At 45.3% G+C, this 23,114-nt stretch overlaps 1 long non-coding RNA gene and 2 pseudogenes across 2 annotated transcripts in view; 2 read left to right on the top strand and 1 right to left on the bottom strand.

Moving 5' to 3' along the window:
* LOC100861749 overlaps nt 1-23,114 on the top strand; it is a 48,163-nt pseudogene that overhangs the window by 9,821 nt on the left and 15,228 nt on the right. The window contains exons 4-10 of the transcript XR_001782945.2: nt 4,856-4,958; nt 5,833-5,989; nt 10,410-10,571; nt 12,597-12,667; nt 13,666-13,758; nt 15,035-15,132; nt 17,046-17,112. The product of XR_001782945.2 is annotated as a protein SFI1 homolog (transcript). The remainder of the gene's footprint in view (nt 1-4,855; nt 4,959-5,832; nt 5,990-10,409; nt 10,572-12,596; nt 12,668-13,665; nt 13,759-15,034; nt 15,133-17,045; nt 17,113-23,114) is intronic.
* LOC108168686 lies at nt 2,000-3,308 on the bottom strand. The gene is made up of 2 exons (XR_001782946.2): nt 3,172-3,308; nt 2,000-2,464 (listed from the first exon to the last, which is right to left on the bottom strand). It is a non-coding gene; the product is annotated as an uncharacterized LOC108168686 (long non-coding RNA).
* LOC100861738 (eukaryotic translation elongation factor 2 pseudogene) lies at nt 19,499-21,118 on the top strand (annotated as a pseudogene).

Raw genomic sequence — 23,114 nt, forward strand, 5'->3', positions numbered from 1 at the left:
TTGTTAACTTTGTGTATATAATTTTTGGGGCCAGGCAGTGGTGGTGCACGCCTGTAATCCTAGCACTTGGGAGGTAGAGGCAGGCAGATTTCTGAGTTCAAGGCCAGCCTGATCTACAGAGTGAGTTCCAGGACAGCCAGGGCTATACAGAGAAACCCTGTCTCGAAAAAAACCAAAAAAACAAAAAAAAAGGGGGGGGTAGGGATGTGAGCTGGCTATCTTATGTCAACTTGACACAAGCGAGGGTTAGTTAACTGAAAGGAGGGAATCTCATTTGAGTGAACACTACCATAAGATTGGGCTGTAATGAGTGGGTAGGGAAGTAGGGGGGGAGGGTATGGGGGACTTTTGGGATAGCATTGGAAATGTAATTGAGGAAAATATGTAATAGAAAAAAAAAAGAAAGTTAGATTCCCAAGTCAAAAATATACACAAATAACCATTTCTAAAAAAAAAAAAAAAAAAGATTGGGCTGTAGGCAAGCTTATAGAACATTTTCTTAATTAATGGTTGATGGACAAGGGCCCAGATCATTGTAGGTGATGCTATCCCTGGGCTGGTGTTCCTGACTTCAATAAGAAAGCAAGCTTTGCAAACCACGAGGAGAAAGCCAGGTAGCAGCACCCCTCAGAGGTCTCTGCCTCCACGATTCTTTTCTGTTTGAGTTCCTGTCCAGACTTCCTTCATTGATAAACCATGATATGGATATGTAAGCCAAATAAACCCTTAACTTTACAAGTTGCTTTGGTCATAGTGTTTCACTACAGCAACAGAAATACCAGTCAGGATGGTGGTACAGGGGAGTGAATGTAGGGTTTATCACGTGGTTGATAAATACTCCATGTCCTTAGCTGTTTTTTTCTTTGTAGACCAGGCTGGCTTTGAACTCACAACTTCTGCCTGTCTCTCCTTGCCTCTTGAGTGCTGGGATTAAACAAAATTACACCACTCCCAGATCCCCAGCTGTCTTTTTACTTTTTATTTTGTATAATCTGGCCTTGAATTTTCTCTGTAGCCCAAGCTCATTAGTGTTTTTTTTTTTTTTTTTTTTTTTTTTTGGTTTTTCGAGACAGGGTTTCTCTGTATAGCCCCTGCTGTCCTGGAACTCACTCTGTAGCCCAGGCTGGCCTCGAACTCAGAAATCTGGCCTTTGGCTCTCTTGACTTAGCCAAATAGTTGGGGTTATAGGTCTGCACCCACAGGTGGTGCTGTATATGTGTTAAAATGTGAAATATTTTATTTAATTCTTGGCATAAAATATAAGTACATTACTATATACATCATCATTTACAGGAAGGCTTAGAAAAGTTGTAGGACTTGTCTGAATCCTTGTAAATTTGTCATTGAAAAAAAATGAGGGCTCACTGTCCACTGCAGCCACTGCTCTGCATCTCACCAGGGCTCACTGTCCACTGCAGCCACTGTGCTGCATCTCACCAGGGCTCACTGTCCACTGCAGCCACTGCTCTGCATCTTACCAGGGCTCATTGTCCACTGCAGCCACTGCTCTGCATCTCACCAGGGCTCACTGTCCACTGCAGCCACTGTGCTGCATCTCACCAGGGCTCACTGTCCACTGCAGCCACTGCTCTGAATCTCACCAGGGCTCACTGTCCACTGCAGCCACTGCTCTGCATCTCACCAGGGCTCACTGTCCACTGCAGCCACTGCTCTGCATCTCACCAGGGCTCACTGTCCACTGCAGCCACTGCTCTGCATCTCACCAGGGCTCTCTGTCCACTGCAGCCACTGCTCTGCATCTCACCAGCATTGCACACACAGGACAAAGTTGTCAAATACCAGCTTTGACATCCAGGGTACACTGAGGCAGGGTGTAGAGTTGGCAGTTGACTGGGGCCAGTGAGGATGCTCCCTGGGAGGCCAATGAAGAGTTCCTTTGGTGGCCATATGAGGTCAGTGAAAAAAGAAAGAAAAGGGGGTGGGGGAAGAATCACACACACACACACACACACACACACACATACACACACACACTGGATGAATGAAGCAGACTTCAACAAGTTTTAATGAGCAAGAGCAAGCTCCAACTACTTTACATACATACATACATATATACACACACATTTGATGAATGGAGCAAAGCTCCAACAAGCAGGCTCCAACTTTGTTTTTTCTCCCATAGCTTATATATCCCAGCAAAACCTTTTAAACAATATAAAATTACAATGTGATTACATTCTATTTTTCCTCTAGTGAATGATTATGAAAAAGCAGTGTGTTCCTTAATACCTTTACATGAAAAGCATTACATAGTACATGTAAAAGAAAAAGAAAAGAAAACAAATTATTCCCAAGAACCCACATACATGTTTAACTAAGCAACTTACAGATTAACAAAGTAGCAAGCAGGATAATTTTCTCAGCCAGCTTCTCTTTCTGGCAGGCAGCAATTTGTGGTACAAAGAAAGGATCAGTGGTCTTATTATTTATCTTAAAAAGTAATCTGAAGGCAAAAATGAGTACAAGAAGTTAATCGTCAGCTTGATCTTGCTTTAGTCAGTGCTAGTCAGCCTAATATTGTTCTTATCCTCTAGCCTTAAACAATCCCTAGCTCAACCAGGAACAGTGTTCCCTAAGGGTTTCTATATCAGAGCCATTAACAAAAGCATCTCAACCTATCTTCACCAACAATCGTTTTTCCAAATGCTTTCTAAGGGTGGTAGTCATTGCTAACAAGCTGCATCTCTAAGTTCTTTCCAAGGGTGGTAATTGAATCATTAATGTATTCCAGCAGCGGTGCTTGAGAGAGATCAAGTTCTGTTATGTGAGTGCCAGAGATACTGCTCAGTTAGGGGCTGGAAGCCCCCATAGAGTTTTCGTACAATTCTTAGATTAAGACGACAGAGCAAAACTCCACAGCAGCATTGGAGTCTTCAGGACATGTAGTCCTCGTGTTCTGCCTCTCCAAGGCACACCCATCATAGCTATGGTAACCAGTGGGCTGAATTCAATTCTATGAGTTCTAAAGCCATTTGTTGTTCCTTCTGCATGGCCCTTGACACAAAGTCTACTTTGAATCTCTTGATACATGTAACAAAACCTTTTTATAACTGGTTCTGTGCTTATGCCCCTTGTGGTTCTCTGGGTTCTGACTGTCAGTACTACACAAGCCCAGGAGAGTACAGCCTGCTGCTTTACAGCTATACTTACTTAGATCTGAATCCATGATCCAGCGTGTGTCATTGGGCTATTTTGCATCTCTGTACTGGGGGCCTCATGCCTGCATAGCAAACACATTATCATCTGAGCCATCTCCCCAGCCTAAGAAATTATTCAAGTAAAAATAAGTTATTTAAAGTGTATTTAGGTACTGTTTTAAAATGTTTAATTAGTGTGCAGTTTTATCTGAGTGTTTTTGTATTGTGAATTCATTAACTCTATTTTTATTGAGGAATTAATGTTCTGGTACTGTTAAACACTATGTTCATAATTTCTAAGTGATTCTTAAAGAGAAGAAGAACACAAATAGCTGTAGATGTGGAAGGGAGCACTGGTCTAGGAAGGAAAGGTCTTTGTGGGTAGTGACAAAGCCAAGCAAGCTGTTTCTGTTTATTTGTTTTCTTTTGTTTGTTTCTTTTAGTGGGTAGAGATGACTGACTTAGTTTCTCTCCATAGCTTTTTTTAGAAGGTCTATTTTTATTTTATGTGTATGGGTATTTTGCCTACATGTATGTTTGCATACCACTGTGTGTGCCTGGTGCCTGTAGAGGCCAGAAGTGGACACTGGATCCCCTGGCACTGAAGTTTCATATGCTTGTGAGCCAACAAGGGGGTGCTGGGATTCAAACCTGGGTCCTTTGGTGGAGTAGCCATGGATATTAACCTCTGAGCTTTCTCTGAAGGCATGCAGGTTGTTTCTTACAGCAGAGTGTTGCTGTTCCTCCCTGCTGTTTTCCAACCAAAAATAAGAAACTAGCTAAGAGGAGGAGGCTGCAGTGGGGGTAAGGAAGGAGAGCTCCTGCAAGCTTGGAAACCTGAAAACCATTGTTCTTCATGTTCAGATTTTCCCATGGCATCTGAGTTTTAAATGTTGGCAGCTCCTGTTTTTGAAAACTGAATAGTGGAGGCAGAGAAGCAGAGCATGTCTATGGTGCTGTGGGGCTGGGACTGTTGCTCAGTAGAGAGCCTGCCTGATATGCACATGGCCCTGAGTTCATTTCCAGGACTGCAAACAAACCAGCAAATGGGTGGATGATAATTTATAGTGCTTATGTCTCCATCTGACATTATAGTTTCTGGCCCTTAAATAAAATAAAATAAAATAAAATAAAATAAAATAAATAAATAAATAAATCCATCCACCTGTTTGTTTATTCTTGTTTTTTGTTTTTTCAAGACAGAGTTTCTTTGGATAACAGCCCTGGCTGTCCTGAAATTCACTTTGTAGATCAGGCTAGCTTAGAACTCACAGAAACTTGTCTGCCTCTGCCTCCTGAGTGCCAGGATTAAAGTCCTGTACCGCCACTGCCTGGCTAATAGCCTTTACTATTTTTAAATTACAATTTATTTAGTGTGTGAGAAAGAGATGATGCATGTGGAGGTGACCTGTTCAAGTCAGTTTTCTTGTCACGTCTACCATGTGAGTCCCAGGGATTCAAGTCTGGTTGTCAGACTTGGTGACATGAGCATATTTACCCACTGAGCCATCTTTCTGTCCCGAGATTGCAGATTGACTTTTGCTTTTCTTTGCAGCAGTAGGTCAGCAGAGATGGCACTGTGAGGGAGAGAGTCTTGGGCTAAAGTTCAGAAGCACAGCTTTAATTTAGTGGTCCTTCTCTCCTCTGGTGAGTTCCCCCAACCCAGGACTGACTCCATCTTTGATTTGCTCTTTCAGTTTCTGGTGGAGCAAGTGGAGGTGGCGACTAGGACAAGCCCATGCAGAGCACGCTCTCCATGCAGTGGCTGTGAAGCACAGGGCCCTGAGCCTCCAGCTGCAGGTTTGTCTGGCATAGTCAGGACCATGTAGTTAGCAGGAAGTCGTCTCTCTGCTGCTGCTTGTTGGGAGTGCAGCCCGGGGGTCTGGGACTGTGGGGTGAGAGAGCAGTGCAGAAGGTGAGGCTGTGTAGGTACATGCTGCTGTAAGGGATATGAACTTGTTTCACATGCCATTTCCATGCTAATTTCCATTCGGTTTCACTAAATTCATTATAAACTGTGAGAAGTATGTTCTTATTTCATTATTCTTTCTCTGTAGCAAACTAGAAAATAATGCAGGTCAAAACCAAGACTGGAAAGAGAACCCTGCAGCTTTGTCCTTACAGGGTGTGTGGGTTTTGATTTTTCTTTTCTTCTTTAAAAGATTTATTTATGTATTATATATATATATATGAATATATGAATGAATGCTTTGTCTTAAAAAAAAAAGATTTATTTGTTTGTTTGTTTTTTCGAGACAGGATTTCTCTGTGTAGCCCTGGCTGTCCTGGAACTCACTCTGTAGACCAGGCTGGCCTCAAACTCAGAAATCCGCCTGCCTTTGCCTCCCGAGTGCTGGGATTAAAGCCGTGCGCCACTACTGCCCGGCTCCTCCCTTGTGGATTTAGGAACAATTTTCTGTCTTCCCTCAGTTCACCAGCCCAGCTCAGCTCCAGTTCGGGAGCTCTCTTGAACTCCATCATGTACTTGCAAATTACTTTTTACAACTTCTCTCTTATTTTGTGTATACTTGTAACTTATTCCTCCCCCTTCCCTCCAATTTGTTTTGTTTGAGGCAGAATCTCATATATCCCAGGCTAGCCTCACACTCACTGTGTGGCTTTGAATGATGTTGATGTTGAATTAGATGTTGAATTCCTGATGTGGTCTTTTCAGGGTTGGCTGCGATGGCAAGAACAGCTTCTAATTAGCCAGCGAGATAGGAGGAAGGAGGCTACTGCTGTGCAACACTATCAGCACTGGCAGAAGCAGAGATCTCTGAAGGCTTGGCTTAAATACCTCCAAATCTGCAGGGTGAAGAGATGGCAGAATGGTGAGTCAGAAGCCTAAGCTTCCAAGCCAGACTTGAGCAGATGGCTCTCCCCACTGTCTGTGATCCTTCAGGAAGAGGGAACAGAAGATATTACATTGCAATTGTGATGACAAGAAAGTTAGAAGAAAAGTACACCATCTTTGGTTCTCATTTATTTCTTTTTGGCTTTGATTTGCTTTTGCTTTTGCTTTTGCTTTGCCTTTTTTTTCTTTCTCTCTCTCTCTCTCTCTCTCTCTCTCTCTCTCTCTCTCTCTCTTTCTATCTTTCTTTCTGATGTATTTATTTATCGTCTATATATGAGTGTCCTGTCTTCATGCACACCAGAAAAGGGAACCAAATTCCATTGCAGAACATTGTGAGCCACCATGTGGGTGCTGGGAATTGAACTCAGGTCATCTGGAAGAGCAGTCAGTGCTCTTAACCCCTGAGCCATCTCTCCAGTCCCCCATTTTGGTTTTTATTAACATGCCTAACTGTTAGTTGGAAGGCAGCTTGTTTCTGGATAGATCATGACAGGCCAGCACAATCTTACAAGAAGAGGTTTTTTAATTGAATAGGGGTGAGGATGGGGGAAGAGAAGAAAGAAAAGAAGGGACAAAGGGTTGGGGTCTCTGTCTTTTATTCTGTCTCTGTCTTTTATTTTAACTGTGTTGTAATGAATGATGCACACCACCCTGCACCACTCCACATAGGTGAGGTGTTTGCTTGGAGTGTTTGGCAGTTGCCATAGCAACAGGCTCCTTATCGCCTAGGGTTGATGTCATTTGCTGATTTGGAGACTGACTGTAAACCACTTCTGATGCTAACACTAACTTTAATTCAGATTGTGTTAATGTATTGTGATTACTATATACATTTTATTTCAAATGGGGCTGTCCCTAATGTGATGGGTATAATGTTATTTAATTTTTTTTTAATTGTGCTTGTTTTTACACTGTATTATATCTTTGTCAAGAATACTAGTTTTAGAGCCTGGCAGTTGTTGGTGCACACCTTTAATCCCAGCACTTGGGAGGCAGAGGCATGCAGATTTCTGAGTTCCAGGCCAGCCTGGTCTACAGAGTGAGTTCCAGGACAGCCAGGGCTACACAGAGAAACCCTGTCTCGAAAAACCAAAACCAAAACAAACAAACAAAAGATAGTTTTAGTGATTATCTGTATATTTAGAATGACTTGCTTTTTTGAACTTTATTAATACAATATATTTATTAGTCTCCCTTCTCTCAGACTCTGAGCCAGCCACTTAATTTTTCCAGGCTTACGGAGAAAGTACAGGAAAAAGAACATACAAGGTAGAGGAGACATGGGAGGAAGGACTGTGGAAGGCAGAGGTGGAAATATCTGCTTCATAGATTGAAGCAGATGAGGAAAGTCACCATTAGGCAAAAGAGTCCCATGGCTTCTGAGAGGGCAAAGCTCAGAATCACATAGGAGATGAGCTGGTACTTTGGAGAAGGGTTCCTGGCATAACCAGTCATGAGACTCCCCAAATAGTTCCAATTCAGCCACCCCAACTCTGGCAGCCAAGCCCTAATGAACTCAGCTGTAGTGCTGATGTCCCTTGAAGTGGCAGGGGCTTGGAAGCTGTAGCTCGGGGCAGTGAGCATGGGATGTGAGACTGCCAAGCCAAGGTTCCACAGTCCTTGAGCTAGAGATGAACTTTGTAGCTGAGCTCAGGAGTGGGTGGAGGTGAACCTGGAGCACACCTACATTGTTAGGGGTGAGGAGCTGAGGAAGGGGAGCAGCTGCAAACAAAGACAAGACAGATGAGTTTTGTATTTGTTTTTTATTTTGAGATAGGATATTACCATGTAGTGCTGACAGGACTCACTATATGGTCCTTACTGGCTTTGAGCTCACAGAAATGTGCCTGCCTTTGCCTTCCCAGAGCTGAGATTGAAGGTGTGTACCACCATGCCTGATGCTGTCACGTGCTTACTTTTACTTAGTGAGCCATTTACTTGACCTGGACCAGCAAACTGTTCTTCAGTGACAGAGTCCTAAGTGAGAGGTGGCCAGGAGATGGGAAAATAGAGGCTAGACCAGGTGGGACCAGGCGGTCTTGCACAAGCTCTGCCAGGACTGCTTATTGAGAAGAAAAGCATCAATCTCATGGGAAAAATGGGACAGAGGCAGCAGAAGCTGTCATGGAATGGGACCAATTAGGAAGCTAATCAAGTGTCCTTGTACAAGGACAACATAGGGTATCTTAAGAGCATCAGAGACAAAGCAATCCCCTTGGTGGAAGAGTTGGGTTCTCGGAATCTGAACCCACAACCCCCAAAATGCCCTGACTCAGGCGACTTCTGGCTCTGCCAAGTATGTTTCTGATTTTAGATCTGAAACTGTGTTCCTTTTTGATACATCATAGCCTCAGGGAAGGCTTGGGCTCAGCCCAGCCCTCAGTAGACACTTGGATTATTTGAGTTTGTCCTCCCTAATGCAAAAGCATATAATTTGTGATGTTAAAATTTTTGGGTGGCTGCCGATATGGCTCAGCAGTTAAGGGCACTGACTGCTCTTCTAGACATCCTGAGTTCAATTCCCAGCAACCACATGGTGGCTCACAACTATCTGTAATGAGATCTGATGTCCTCTTCTGTTGTGTCCGAAGACAGCAACAGTGTACTCACATAAACTAAATAAATCTTAAAAAAAATTTTTTTTTTTGGATATTGATTTTTTTAAGTGAAAAGGAAAGAAAAAATTTAACATATCACAGATTCTGTGAAAATCTTATCCCTGGTCAGGCAGTAGTGGCTCACACCTTCAATCCCAGCACTCAGAAGGCAGAAGATTGGCATGGTGGGATTCTCACGGATGCCATTATTGTGGATTTCCTCAATAGTTTGAGAATGAGTTGACCCAGGGCTTTTACTTCATCTCTAAAACTAGGAGTATAATGGGCTTAAGACATAGCTTCTGAAAGACCTCCTGACCCTCGCTTTTCTATCTTCTTTATCCTCTCATCTCCTGTCCTCCCCCTTCAGACCTTGTTACTGAGAACAGCCTGCTGGTTCAGGTCACCCTAGGAGCCTGCTCACTGATGCTTTTTGTAAACAAGCTTACTGAGTTTACACAGGAATGACTCAAACACTGGACTGGACTCTAGGTTAGGCTCAGGCTCTTGTCCAAGTGAGTCCCACTTACCTCCTAGCCAACACTGCCTTGGCAAGTTCCCTGTATCTGTCAGACAGAGTGGTGTAGACCAACTCTTCAGTTGCCCAGGGCTGTGGAGCAAAGGCTTATGTGTTGTCTAGCATGATGAAATTTAATTATGTGTCTCAAGCTATGACCTATTTGGAGGTCCCAGTTCACCAGCTATAAGCTGGTCAGTGTTGGAAGGATGTGTACTCTGAAGCTCAGGTCAGCATGGCAGAAAGCTCAGGAAGCCCTTTGCCAGCATGATAACTGCAGTGGTACGTCATAGATGTGAAGACTCAGCCTATCCAGGAACAAGCCACGTAGAGGCAGAAATCAAACAGTATCTTTCAAAGAATTGGTTACCATTCTTGACTATCAGCAGCTAACTAGAAGCCTCACCCTTGGGGAGAAAATTTTGGTTTTTGTTTTTCAAGACAGGGTTTCTTTGTATAGCCCTGCCTGTCCTAGAACTCACTTTGTAGACCAGGCTGGCCTCGCACTCACAGAGATCAGCCTGCCTCTGCCTCTTGAGTGCTAGGATTGAAGGTGTGCGCCACTACTGCCTGGCCAAGGAGATTTTTTTGTTGTTGCACATTCCTTTTTTGGTTTGGTTTCTCTTGCTGTGGTGAAGCTATGATCAAACAAACTGGAAGAAAGAAAGAATTTATTTGGCTTATAGGTTACAGTCTATTATTGAGGGAAGTCAAGCAGGGACCTAGAGGTTGTAACTAAAGCAGAGACCATGCAGGAGTGCTGCTTCCTGGCCTGACTCCTTCCCTCTGTCTCAGTTACCATTCTTCTAAGGCTCAGACCCATCTGCCCAGGGATAGCATTACCCATGATGCGGTGTGCCCTCTTATATCAATCAGTTACTAACTTAAAAAAATGCCTCTCAGACATGTCACAGTTCAATTTGATGGAGACAATCAACTAATTTCCTCTTCACAGATGTGTGAACTTGACAACTAGTATTAATCATCACCCTTCCTGAAAATTACAGACCTCTTTTCTTGGAGAGAGAATAACTCAAGAAGTCCCAATATCCTTCTAGTATCTAGACAACTCTTTTATGTTGTGGTGTTTGGGGTTGAACCAAAGGAGTTTCACATTCTCTAAGCACACACTATCACTGAACTATACTGTTAACTTAAGACCTTTCATAAGGATTCTTTGTGGGAACGCTCTTGAATCCTGCTCACTCCAGTAAGTAGCGTCCAACCTCTGTGACTTCTCCCTGCTTGGGGAGCAGCACCCAAGAGTTATTTCTCTGTTGCAGAGATGGCTGTACAATTCCACCATGGTACTGTGCTCCAGATACATTTCTGTGACTGGCAGTGGGCCTGGGAGTGGAGGCAGAGCTTGTCTGCCCACCAGGCCCTGGTGGTGAAGCTGGCCGGGAGGATGGTCCTGCGGAGGGCCTTTACACACTGGAAGCACTGTATCCTTCTTTGTACTGGAATGTCCATCTCCCCAGAGTGTCCCTAGTGTGAGGAGCTGGATGCCTTAGACATCCATCCTTACATTGTCTATTCAGGTCATGACTCATGCTCTACTTCAGCTTAATTTCTTGTGTTTGGTGAGCTAGGTAGGTTTCTATTTCTGTGATAAACACCATGACCAACAACATTTTAGAGAGATGCTGACAGTTTCTACTCTATCATTAAGGGGCATCAGGATAGGAACTCAAGGCAGGAACTGAAGCAGAGGAACGATCATCCCTGGTTTGTTCCTCAAGGCTTGTTCAGCTCTTTAAACAGCCCAGGAGCACCTGCCCAGTGGTGGGACCACTTGTAGTGGACTGGGCCCTCCCACCTGAGTCTTTATTAAGAAAATGTCCCACAGACTTACCTGCAGGCCAGTCAGATGGAGGCAATTTCTCAGTTGAGAGTTCCTCTTTCTAAATAATTCTGGCTCTGTCAAACTTTGAAAAAAACTAATGAACACATGAGGGCAACCCAAAGCCTCACAGCAGTCATTGTCCAGTGGGGGAACTGCTATGAAAGTGGGTCTTGTCAGTATGGTGTGATTGTGCTATGGAAGGGTTGTATAAGAACCATCCTGTGTGCCCATATCTCAGGAACAAGGAGGCAGAAGCATCTTAAATGCAAGGCTAGCATGACCACACCATCCAGCCCCTAGCTCCAGCCCCTAGTTCCAGCCCCTAGCTCAGACTTTTTTGTTTTGAATAAAAGTTTTTGGCATCCTAGGAAGTTCAGGCAAGGAAGAAGCATCCGAGCTGAGTGTCAGTCCTAGGTGACTGCAGGTTCTTCTGGCAGAGACTGGGTATTCATACAGGGTTATTGATGAACTACTAATGTTCAAGAATATGCAATAAGGGCTGGAGAGATGGCTCCGCAGTTAAGAGCACTGGCTGCTCTTTCAGAGAACCCCGGTTCAATTCCCAGCTCACATCTGCCTGTAGCTCCAGTCCCAGGACTTGTAATACCCCCACAGAGACATACATGCAGTCAAAACACCAATGAGTATAAAAATAAGTCATATATTTAAAAACTTTAATGTGGTGGCCTGGTGGCACATGCCTCGAGTCTCAGCACTCAGGGCAGACACAGGCAAATCTCTTTGAGTTTGAGGTCTGCCTTGTCTAATAATGAGTTCCAGGCCAGCCAAGGCTATGTAGTGAGACCCTGTCTCAAAAAAAAAAAGTGTTGATTGTTGTACTCGGGGAGGGTCAGGGTGGACTAGGGGCTTTCGTCCCCTCTGTGCCCCCCTCAGGGACACACTCTTTATCCTGACGAGCTCAGAGCTTCAGACGAGTTCATAAGAATCAGTGCACTGAAATTTGTGCTTTAGAAAAGATGTTTCTAGGGCCAGTGAGACAGCTTGCTGCCAAGTCTGATGACCTGAGTTTGAGCCTTGGAACCTACTTGGTAGAAGGAAGAACAGACTCCTGCAAGTTGTCCTCTGACCTTCACCACGGCACATACATACACACAAATAGAGATGCATGTAATACAGAGAATTATTTTAAAAGAGAAGGTAGATGGCCCTAGAGACTTGCCCAGAAAGCCCATGTGTGTGCAGTCACGTAAGGGATGAGTCAGAAGCGGAGCGGCTGCGAGAGAAAGTTGAGCAGAGCAGAGAGGTGGTTTGCTGCTGAGTACATGAGGATTGTGGGAGGAGAAAAGATCTGCAAACCCAAGCTTTTAGCTCAGCCATCTGACTGGATCGTGGTACCAGACAATGCAAGTTCTGCTTGCTAGATAATGATTCCAAATGCTTATAGAAAGTAATAGCAAGTAATCTCAGGTACTTTTTGCCTTACATAAAATGGGCATGACCTGGCTCTTTGATAGAACTTCCCTGGGTCACTAAGAGAAGACAGGTGACTGTCAGCCCGCTCAGCAAGCCTGTTATACTTAGAGGCATGCCCCTAGGTGGCCCACAGGAAGTATACATATTGTGTAGAAACCTTGTTAGACTGGAGGCCTTAACTTCCTGTCAGACATGTTGCTACAGGCAGAAGAGGCTGCCCAGCATGAGGCAGCAGCTGAACACCGCCAGCACTACCTGCTGGTAAGAGCCTGGGGCAGCTGCGGAGGCATGCGCTCAGGGCTCCTGCGCCATAGCCCCTGAGTGGAGCCAGTTCTCAGTTAGCTGTAGTCTGTGCTTGCATTTTGAAGCTGAGAAAGTAATGAGTAAAGTCAGAGATTGGAGTTGAAAGGGAACCTGAAAGGGGAACTGACCCTGGGTCTTTACACAGTAGACCTCTTTTGAGTGGCAGAGATCAAAGTCTTGATCTTAAACCTAAGTCAAGGTCTGGGGAGTTGATTCCTGTTTTGTGGGCTGCCTCTCCTGTAGGAGCTGGTCTTCAGAGGCTTTTAGGAACCTCTGGTGCTCCACAGAACACAGTGAATACCCCTAGCTCTGTCTAACCACAGAACACAGTGTGAAAACCCTTAGCTCTGTCTCACCTCTTTTCTCTGGTACTTTGCTTATATAGTATGTATGCAATTGGTGACAGAGTTGGGAATGTGGCCCCAAGGATTCCGTCCTAGTGTCTTTTTCTGTTGAAAACAGGTTGGTTTTCCCATGTAAGTTAATACAAGGAATACAGTCCTTAGGAGACAGGAACAGATACCCATCTCACAAATAATTGTAGATTCTGACAAGTTGACAATGAGTACCAACCATCACAGATTCACCTGAGATCATTCTGGCAAACCGCTTTTATAATTACGTAAATTTATTACATTACATTAACTCTTATGTGGTTCCCAAGTCTGGGATTAGAGGCATGTATCACCATGCCCAGCCAACATTCAACCTCTTAGAATTCTTTTTCATATGGGTCAAGGGAAGTCCCCCAGTTAGAGGCAACGCTGTGTTTTTTGTGTGAAGGCAGTGTTACTGAGCCTGCTGGGTAAGCTAGTTTCTATTAGGAACTTGGTAGCAAAACTGCAGAGAACTGGAGCAGTCCTGAACCACAGTGGCTTCCAGTGATGCTTTCCTTGTTCATACTTCTACAGATCCTAATGCACCTTTATAACTCCTCTTGTCATGTCTCTGGGTAGTATTCTTGCTCTAGAGCCTTCAAAGACAACGTGACCCAGGCCCGACTACAGCAAATAAGAAAGAAGCTTGCTCAGCAGCTGCGTGACACTACAGTAAGACTCTCCTGGCCCCAACCCCAGACAGGACTCTGCTGTATGGGTAGCTCCGGGTGGCCTCAAGCTCACTGTATAGTCTGGGCTGGTCTAGAATTCACAGTCCTCTTGAGTCCTGAAATTACAGGTGTACTGTGCACAGTACTTGATTTCCTTTAGACTCCATAATCATACTGCCTGTTTCCATTGTTAGTCTGTACCTGCTGATAGAGAAATTTGTTTTAGCCTCTTTAGTGTTCCCTACCCACCCCGTCCTACTACTGGAGTTTGCTAAGAAAACCAGGGCTTGATTTGGATGTTAAGGACTGGCTTTTCTCTTGACCTAGGGTATTGTTAGACAGTATAGACCCCACGGAGTCCTGTACTTGAAAGGCTGTTGGTATGTTTCCCCCATAGGCAGTTCTCTTCAATAGTTTGTTGAGCAGGGGCAACAATTCTCTTCATTGGTTTTATTTCTGAGTGTAGATTCTTTTTAAATGATTAAGCACATGATCTACATACTATGTAGCCTCAACATTCATTAGTATTTTGCCTCAAAATTTTCCCTAAATGACTTCAAAGTAAATTATAAACACTTTGGTATGCATCACCCCCAAACAAGTAGTTTTACATCACAGGACCATCCAGGCCATTTTCGGATTTTCACAGTTGTCCTTGAAAACATCTTCTCAAGCAGTGTTATACTTCATTGTTATTCCTCCTTTGCCTGTCTGAAGACAGTCTTGCTGTATAGCCCAGATTGTCTCCATTTTCCATCTTTCTACGTTTCCTCCCCTTACATCTTAGTTATTATGTCTCCTCAGCCCCTACTCTACAGAAGTGTTCTCTTGAGCCATACTCTGTATTCTAATTAAGAAGTCTCAGGCTTACTCTCTCTTGTTCTTTCGCCTCTCGTTTTCTTACTCTCTTTCCTCTTGCCCCCTTGCTCCCCTCTCTCCTCATCCCCTTCTCCCCTCTCTCCACGTGGTCATGGCCTGCCTCTGCTTCTCTAGTCTCTCCTTCTCTCTGCCTTTCCCTGCCTCTACTACTCTCTTAACTCCCCTCCCATGCCCTAAATAAACTCTATTCTATACAAAAAGGAAAAAAAATTTCTCAGAGCTACTAGAAGCATCTTTAAACTGGCCCAGATTATGTCTCCCTAGGCCAGCTGCTTTGAGTGAGCTGCCCCAAAGTGGGGCAATGCTTCCTTTGGGGACTCGGAGTGAGCTGGGAGTCAGCTCTTACACCAGGAGCCCTCTCTCTTCTCATCAGGATAAACTCAGTTTTCTTCCTGTAGTTGCTTCACAGGTTCTGGCACCTCTGGCTGTCTCGAATTGAGCAGAGGGAGGAGAGGGAACAGACCCCCTCATTGCATGCAGCCCTGAGCCACCACAGGTAGGAGCTGGCTTCAGCCTTGGCCTTTCTAGGGACACCTGGTTAGTTTGATGCACAGTTGTCCAAGAGCAATTACTCTGGCCTGAGTTAGTGCCAGACTCAGAAAGGTCTTTTAGCCAGACGTTGACAGTGCCCTTAAACCCAGTCCTTCTGCATAGCCTGTTCCAGAACAGCCAGGGATGCACAGTGATGCCTGTGTGTATATTTTCTGGTACCTTCTCTGTGTACATATCAACTATACTCTGACATGCTTGCACAGGACTGTCACTGGAACAAAACACAAAAAAGCAAGCAAGCAAACAAAACATAAGGTGAAAGCCACACTAGTCATTATGGCTCCTCAGTGTGGTTTGCTTTTGGCAGGTTGATGGCAGTGAAAAGACTACCAATGTGTGAGCCTATTCCATCATTGCCACTGCCTCCCTTCTGCAGGCTTTTTGTGTGTGTGCATTGTGACTGGTGATAGAACTCAGCACCAAAGTGCTTGCTTAGCATAGGCAAGATGAGTTTGAGCCCCTTTGCACAGAAGCAAAAGATTTAAAAAAAAAAATAAAAAAGACCCTGTGAGTTGTTAATGTTAAAGGGTCAGGTTAGGAAGATATTTGGGGCTCAGTCTATATGGAAATAGGGAATGTCCTCTTAGTGCTAGTCATCCTGTTAAATGCACTTATTTTAAAGTAAATATCTATGAAGGAAAACTAGAAATATATAAAAAGAAAGTGTAAAATAGGCTCTCTACTTCCAAGCCAGAGATGTTCATATATTAAATAATGTCTTGACTCCTTTCCTTCCTCAACTCATGGTGTTACCAGGTTAATCTGCAGTTACTGGTCCAGTTTTGGAGGTTTTTTTTTTTTTTTTTTTTTTTGAGACAGGGTTTCTCTGTATTCTCTGTATAGCCCTGGCTGTCCTGGAACTCACTTTGTAGACCAGGCTGGCCTCAAACTCAGAAATCTGCCTACCTCTGCCTCCCGAGTGCTGGGATTAAAGGCGTGGCCACCACGCCCGGTGGAGCTTTTTATTATGATTGATTGATTGTTCTAGGGATCCAGTGCTTCTCACATGCTAAGTAGGTGTTCTCCCACAAATTACCTCCCCAGCCTCAGAGCACATTTTTAATGAGTCAGTAAGAATCCTAGTAGTTTTGGCTGGAGAGATGGCTCAGCACTGAAGAACACAGACTGCTCTCTCAGAGGTCCCAAGTTTAGTTTCCAGATCCCACAGAGTGACTAGCAGCCATCTGTAACTCCTGTTCCAGAGGACTCAATGCCCTCTATGGACATATACACATGGTACACACATACATGCAGGCAAACATTTAGACATATACAATTGTAAAAGAAAGAACAATTCAATTCAGAGTTGTCAAGGTATGTCCCTATTCTAAATCCTGGTTTACAAAATTAAGCATGTTATCTTCACATCTGGTATCATTTATATGGAAGTGAGATCAGCCCTGGGGTTTGGCCATAACTCCAGGAAGTTTGAAGATTTCTGTCTTAAATCCCAGACATACTGTGCTTGGTGCTCTACTGAAGTTTCCAAATGAGTCATCAAGGGCTGGAGTGTAGCTTAACCGTAGGCCACTTGCTTAGCACATATGCCCTGCAAAAACAACCAACCACCAACCAACCAACCAACCACCAACCAGCCAGCCAACCAGACCCCAAGAAAATGCTAGAAGTTTAAAGCCAGCTAAAATCTAAGTTCAAGAGTTGGTGGTTTCAGGTCAGATAGTATGTTCTTCACTTTCTTCTCTTCGAGGATGAAACTAGTAAGTCCACAGGGTGCACTGAACCCCCAAGAAGTAACTGTACCCAGATACGACTGCTTAAAGACACAGTAAAATCTTATGAGCTTGAAACCTGGCAGTATTGATCTGTAGTTCTTTGGTTTTCTGTGTTTTGTTCCAGGGTGACAGTCCTACACAAGTGTGTCAAGGTGTGGCTACGGTATGTGCACAAGAGACGATGGCAGCAGGTATGAAGCACAGTGGGGCAGACAGCTCAGCTGTCTACTAGTGGCGTTCACTGGCTTTGGGAAGATGTGTGGAGAAGGCCTGTACAGCAGGTCTGGTTCTGGTCTGGAGGGTGCTAGGAAAGCACTGGAATCTCCCTCAGCCCTCGCTGAGTCAGATCATGCACAACCCCTGCCCCTCTCCCTCCTCTCTTATGCCCCAACATGCTGGGATTGTGTGAGTGTGTCGACATGCCTGGCCCCCACACAAGAGAGACTTACTGCACACCGGCTTTGCATTAGACCCTGTGCCTATGTTTATGTGCTATGACACAAAAAAGAACTCCTGTGCTCCCAGCCCCAGGGTGGCAGGGAAGTGTGACATACAGGTCACTTTTGACAGTTGTCATGGGTGTCTGGAATGCTAAATGAAGGTTTTTGTGTGTTCATGTAAGAGAGAGATGTGTGCAGGTATGTGTGTGTATGTGTATGTGTGTGTAATGTCTACAAGTGTCCACAGAGGCCACTTAGAGCTGGTGTGGAGTTGCTTGATGTGAACGCTAAGAACCAAGCTGACGTTCTCTGGAAGACCAGGAATCGCTCTTAACAGTTGAGTTGTCTCTTTAGCCCCTAAGGGTATTGATACCAGAGTGAGATTTAATAGGGATATCAGTTCACTTGATGATACCTTCATGAAAAGTGCCCGTGTTTGGCCGTCTTTGGCAGTAAAAGGAAGACACAAACTAAACTTCCCTCAGTTATTTTGGCACTGACCTCTTTGCTACATCGATGTTGTCTGCTGCTACAGTCTGGTGAACATCTAGGCTAGCTCTTCACAGCCGTGAAATAGAGTGGGAGTTTGGAGTTAGGTACAGACTCTGCCTAAGCTGTCTCTGTCTCTCAGGCCACCCTTCATAGCTCCCCTCTGCCACTTCGCTGCTAGTCACTCATAAGTGTTCTGAGTGTGTCTGCCCCTTGCTGTCCCTGTAGCTCTGTAGCTCATGACCTTGTCAGCATAGGGGCTTCTTCCACCCTTGCCACTGCCTGTGTGATTAATCAGAACATTAGCATACAGTTGTGTGTTGATTTTTCAGTTAGCTTGTAGCTGCTGTTTCATTTGTTTGTTTGTTTCTGAAACAGGGTTTTTCTGAGTAGCCCTGGCTGTCCTCCAACTCTATCTGTAGATCACCTGCGTCTGCCTCTCCAGTGCTGGGATGAAAGGCGTGCGCCAACACTGCCCAGCTTCTGCAGTGATGTTTAAAATTCCCATTTTTGGTGATTTGAATATACTGGAGAACATTCCCCAAGGGCTGTGTACTGGCTAGTTTTGTGTCAACTTGACACAGCTGGAGATATCACAGAGAAAGGAGCTTCAGTTGAGGAAATGCCTCCATGAGATCCAACTGTAAGGCATTGTCTCAATTAGTGATCAAGGGGGAAAGGCCCCTGGTGGGTGGGACCATCTCTGGACTGGTAGTCTTGGATTCTATAAGAGAACAGGCTGAGCAAGCCAGGGAAAGCAAGCCAGTAAAGAACATCCCTCCATGGCCTCTGCATCAGCTCCTGCTCCCTGACCTGTTTGAGTTCCAGTCCTGACTTCCTTTGGTGATGAACAGCAGCATGGAAGTGTAAGCCGAATAAACCCTTTCCTCCCCAACTTGTTTCTTGGTCATGATATTTGTGCAGGAATAGAAACCCTGACTAAGACAGGCTGGGTTTAAAGGCGCGCAGAATCACACCTGCCTAGCCTGGTGCTAGTCTGGCATGCCTAGCCCGGTGCTAGTCTGGCATGCCTAGCCCGGTGCTAGTCTGGCATGCCTAGCCCGGTGCTAGTCGGGCATGCCTGTCATAGCTCAGAGCAGTGCTCAGCTGAGGTGCTGACTCATTTGCATGGGTGAGCTGTCCTTGACCACATCACAATGTTTCAGGTTGGCTATCTGGAAGTTGGGTGTGATGGCACATACCTGTAATACCAGCACCCAAGAGACACAGGTAGAAGTATTGCTGCAAGTTCAAGGTCAGTCTGAATAGTGAGGTTCAGACCAATTTGGGCTGCATTGTGAGACTACCTCAAAAAAAGGAACCAGGTGTGTGGGTTCATACCCACCATCTCAGCACTCAGGAGGTAGAAACAGAAGATAAGAAGTTCAAGGTTGTCTTCAGATGCACAGCAGATTCCAGGCCAGCCCGGGCTACACAATACCTTGTCTCATACAAAACAAAACAAAACAAAACAAAACAAAACAAAACAAAAATGTAGTTTGAAAAAGGGAGCTTGCCTGCCTATCATTTTAGTGCCTGTGAGGTGGAGATGTGAGGATCAGTAAGTAGTTCAAGGTTATTCTTGGCTGTTTAGTGAGTGTTGGCTATCCTAGGCTACATAAGTCCCTGTTTCAAGAAAACAAACCAGGCCACTGTAGGCGCGCTTCCCTGTTCACCTCTGACTCTGAGAATCTGTCGCCATCCACCACCATGGTGAACTTCACAGTAGTTCAGATCCGTGCCATCACGGACAGGAAAGCCAACATTCAGAACATGTCAGTCATCTCCATGTGGACCACGGCAAGTCCACGCTGAACGACTCCCTTGTGTGCAAGGCTGGCATCATTGCCTCCGCCGGAGCCGGGGAGACACGTTTCACTGACATGCGCAAAGATGAGCAGGAGCGCTGCATCACAATCAAGTCCACCGCCATCTCCCTCTTCTACGAGCTCTCTAAGAACGACCTGAACCGCATTAAGCAGAGCAAGGATGGCTCGGGCTTCCTCATCAACCTCATCGACTCTCCCGGCCATGTGGACTTCTCTTCAGAGGTGACAGCTGCCTTGCGTGTGTCACCGATGGAGCTCTGGTGGTGGTGGACTGTGTGTCTGGTGTGTGTGTGCAGACAGAAATTGTGCTGCGCCAGGCCATCGCTGAGCGCATCAAGCCCGTCCTGATGATGAACAAGATGGACCGGGCCCCTGCTGGAGCTGCAGCTGGAACCCGAGGAGCTCTACCAGACCTTCCAGCGCATCGTGGAAAACGTCAACGTCATCATCTCTACCGATGGCGAGGGTGAGAGTGGGCCCATGGGCAATATCATGATTGACCCCGTCCTGGGTGCCGTAGGCTTTGGTTCTGGCCTGCATGGCTGGGCCTTCACCCTGAAGCAGTTTGCGGAGATGTACGTGGCCAAGTTTGCAGCCAAGGGCGAGGGCCAGCTGGGTGCAACTGAGTGTGCCAAGAAAGTAGAGGGCATGATGAAGAAGCTGTGGGGAGACCAGTACTTTGATCTGCCCTCATGGAGCCTATCTATCTGGTGGAGATCCAGTGTCCTGAGCAAGTGGTGGGTGGCATCTATGGTGTCCTGAACAGGAAGCGTGGCCATATGTCCCAGGTGGCCGGTACCCCCATGTTTGTGGTCAAGGCATACCTGCCTGTCAATGAATCCTTTGGCTTCACTGCTGATCTGCGATCCAACACTAGCAGCCAGGCCTTCCCCCAGTGCGAGTTTGACCACTGGCAGATCCTGCCTGGGGATCCTTTTGTCAACAGCAGCCGCCCCAGCCAAGTGGTAGCTGAGACCTGCAAGCACAAGGGCCTGAAAGAGGGCTGGACAACTTCCTGGACAAACTGTAGGCAGCCTGATACTGCCACATGTTGCACAGTGCCTGCCCATCAGAAGACACCTTGAGACTGTCCCCACAGTGCTCCTCTGGAGGCTGTTGGGGCCACCCTGACATCACTCAGCACTCACTTGGCTACCAATTCTATTTATTTCAGAATTACAAAATAGCGGGAATCTCTCTGCAGGCTGGACTGGCAGGCCGTGGGGTAGGCGGACATGGCTCTTAACATTTTCAGAGGGAAACACGCAGATGTCCAAAAGTCTAAATAAATGCATTCAGAGGTTTATGAGGTCCATGGCCAAGTGGAGCTCCCCCAGAGGGGGAGGTGGGGTAAGTACCTCCAGGAAGGCAGGCAGCCTGCCTTAGACTTGCAACCCGGCTGTGCGAATCATTGGAGTAATAAACTACAGTGGTTGATCTGAAAAAAAAAAAAAAAAAAAAAAAGAAAAGAAAGAAAGAAAGAAAGAAAGAAAGAAAGAAAGAAAGAAAGAAAGAAAGAAAGAAAAGAAAAGAAAACAAACCAAAAGAAAAAGAGTTTCCATGATGTCCAGGATGATGCAGGTGGGAAGGGCTAGCTCAGGTTAGAAGGGCTAGCTCAGGTCTCTCTTACCCTGCTCTAACTCAGCCTGCTTCTGGAGGAGAGACAAGTCAAAGAGCAGCAGGAGCTTGCCTTGGCCACTACTCTGTAAAAGCCTTTTGTTAAAAATACCACCTGTCCACGTAGCTATCTCAGGAGCACTTCTTTCTGTTTTAGGGAAACAAAAGGTTATTCATTGTGAGTTTCTTTTTAAAGTTAATGTAACCTGGCATGGTGGTGTACACTTTTAATCCCAGCACTTGGGAGACAGAGGCAGGCAGATCTCTGAGTTTGAGGCCAGCCTGGTCTACAGAATGATTTCTGGACAGCCAGGTCTAGACAGAAACTCTATCTTAAAAAACAAAAACAGACAAAAAGTATAATGGCCACCAGTGTTGTCTGCTTGTAATTCCAGTGCTTCAGACCTGAGGGGGGTGATCATGAGTTTCATGCCAGTCTGAGCTACATACAGTGAGTTTTGGGTCAGCCTGGTCTACAGAGTGAGTTCTAGGACAGCGAGGACTATAGAGAGAGACTCTGTCTCAAACAAACAAACAAGCAAAAGTAACATGTAGAATGGTAAAATATTGACTTGTTACTGAATTGGGAAGATAAGTTCGTGAGTTCATTAGACTTTTTAAGATTTATTTTACTTATGTGTACGAATGTCTGTGTACATAAGTGCAGTGCCTACAGAGGTCAGAAGAGGGTGTAGGAACATCTAGAACTGGAGTTAAAGACAGTTGTGAGCCACCATGAGAGTCCTGAGTACTGAATCTGAGTCCTGCAGGAACAAGAATGCAGTTAACCACTGAGCCATCCCTCTACTGCCCCTCAGCACCCAGAGTCATTTTTGTTGGCTTAAAAATAAAAAAACAACTATTTTATTGAATTCTAATGTCTCTACCTCTCTTCCAACCCTTGCTCCACCGTAAACCTTTACAACCCCCAACACTAGGTAAGAGAGAAAGAAGGCCAGAGGGAAAGGGGGGTCGAAAACCTCTGTAAGCTACTTCCTGCCGATCAGGGGTCAGGGGGTTGGTGTCCTTGGGGCCAGTCCAATCTTTGTTATCAAAATGTCCAGCAAACCAGCAATAGCAAACACAGCCGCAGGGACCAGCAGGGACCAGCAGCAGCAGGCCATCTCCAGAATCCCAAGTCTGTGGCTGGCTACTGTAAAAGGAACATCATAACCACCTGCTGTGAAGTAGCCGCTTACCTCATGCCTGGGGTTAAAACAAAAACATATTTATATAACATATCTGGGTTTTTTAAGAAACAGAAATTCTCACTGCACATTTTTTTTAAAAAAAAATATTTTTAGGGGAATAGAGAGATGACTCAGCAGTTAAGAGCACTGACTGCTCTCTTCTAGAGGACTTGAGTTGAATTCCCAGCAACCACATGGTGGCTCACAACCATCTGTAATAGGATCCAATGCCCTCTTCTGTGTCTGAAGACAGCTACAGTGCACTCATATACATTAAATAAATAAATCAATACATAAATCTTTTTTAAAATTTATTTTTAGTTATGTGCATGTCTATTCTGTATATCTATGCAGAGTCTGTGCAGTGTCTGAGTAAGCCCAAAGAGGACCTGAAATTACAGGACTGTGAGTGGCCTGACCTGGGTGTTGGCAGCTGTCCACAGAGGTCAAAAGAAGGCATAGGGCCTGCTGGGATTGGAATTTCAGATGGCTCAGAACCACCATGTGGGGGCTGGGAATCAAACCCGGGCGCTCTTAAGTGCAGAGCCCTTTCCAGCTTGCTGTCTGTCTGCCTGCCTGCCTGCCTGCCTGCCTGCCTGTCTGTCTGTCTGTCTGAGACAGGGTCTCA

This window comes from Mus musculus (genome assembly GCF_000001635.26).
Source record: "Mus musculus strain C57BL/6J unplaced genomic contig, GRCm38.p6 C57BL/6J MSCHRUN_CTG23".
NCBI classification, from domain to species: Eukaryota; Metazoa; Chordata; class Mammalia; order Rodentia; family Muridae; genus Mus; species Mus musculus.